At 47.4% G+C, this 1533-nt stretch overlaps 1 non-coding gene across 1 annotated transcript; it reads right to left on the bottom strand.

Annotated features, from left to right (window-relative positions):
- Positions 1-1084: 1084 nt before the first annotated feature.
- LOC114817357 lies at positions 1085-1222 on the bottom strand. Its single transcript, XR_003765212.1, has one exon. It is a non-coding gene; the product is annotated as a small nucleolar RNA SNORA7 (small nucleolar RNA).
- Between the last annotated feature and the right edge of the window lie 311 nt (positions 1223-1533).

A 1533-nucleotide genomic window follows, 5' to 3' on the forward strand; every position in this document is an offset into this window, starting at 1 on the left:
TCCCCATTTTACAGACGAGGTAACTGAGGCACCCAGAAGTGAAGTGACTTGCCCACAGTCACAAAACTGACAAGTGGCAGAGCTGGGATTCGAACCCATGACCTCTGACTCCAAAGCCCAGGCTCTTTCCACTAAGCCACGCTGCAGTAGCATTAATGGACTGATTAATATGTGCAGGGCACTGTACTGAGTGCTAGAGGGTTAGAGTTAGGGTACAACAGAGTCAGTAGAAAGGTTTCCTGCCCACAGCAAGCTTACAGTCTAGAGCAGGGGACAGACAATAAAATAAATTACAGATAAGTACATAAGTACTGTAGGGCTGAGGGTGATTGTCAACTGCTGAAAGGATAGAGATCCAAGTGCAGAGTTGACCAGAAGGGAGAGGAAATAGGGGAAATGAGAACACAGCCAGGAAAGAACTCTTGGAGAAGGTATAATTTTACGAGGGGTTTGAAGATGAGGACAGCGACGGTCTGGGGGATATGAAGGGAGGCGGCGGAATACGGTTCAGAGTTGAGATAGAAGAGATTGAGATACACTGAGTAGGTTGGTACTGGAGATCCCCTATCTCCAGCCTGTAATGCCATTGTCTTGTCTTATTCTGTCGAGTCGCCTCTGACCCATAGCGACAACATGGACACATCTCTCCCAGAACACCCCACCTCCATCTGCAATCTTTCTGGAAGTATATCCATAGGGTTTTCTTGGTAAAAATACGGAAGTGGTTTACTATTGCCTCCTTCCATGCAGTAAACTTGAGTCACCGCCTCCGACTTTCTCCCATGCCGCTGTGGCCCAGCACAATAATAATAATAATGTTGGTATTTGTTAAGCCCTTACTATGTGCAAAGCACTGTTCTAAGTGCTGGGGGGATACAAGGTGATCAGGTTGTCCCTCATGGGGCTCACAGGCTTCATCCCCATTTTACAGATGAGGTAACTGCGGCCCAGAGAAGTGAAGTGACTTGCCCAAAGTCACACAGCTGACAGGTGGCAGAGCCGGGACTAGAACCCATGACCTCTGACTCCCAAGCCCGGGCTCTTTCCACTGAGCCACGCTGCTTCTCTAAGCAAGAGAGTCTTGACTTGTAGCAGATTGCCTTCCACTTGCTAGCCATTGGCCAAGCTAGGAATAGAATGGGTCTGTCTCTGCTTGATTCTCCCTCCCTTAGTCGAGACTGGTAGAGTACTGAAAACTCTCCAGGTGTGACCCTGAGAGGGTCTGGAGTGCCCTCCCTCCTCAAATACTCCAAACAACCACACTTCCCTTCTTCAAAGTCCTACTGAAAGCTCACTTTTTCCTAGAGGCCTTCCCATTCATTCATTCATTCATTCATTCATTCAATCATATTTATTGAGCACTTACTGTGTATAGAGCAGACCAAGTCCCCCTTTTCCTCAGCTCCCCTCCATTGCCCCGACTTGCTCCCTTTACTCTACCCTCCTCCCTGCCCCACAGCACTTGTGTATATATACTTGTGTCTACATGTATATACATATCATATGTACACATCTATACTTCTATATCTATAA

Source organism: Ornithorhynchus anatinus, chromosome 1 (genome assembly GCF_004115215.2).
Source record: "Ornithorhynchus anatinus isolate Pmale09 chromosome 1, mOrnAna1.pri.v4, whole genome shotgun sequence".
NCBI lineage: Eukaryota > Metazoa > Chordata > Mammalia > Monotremata > Ornithorhynchidae > Ornithorhynchus > Ornithorhynchus anatinus.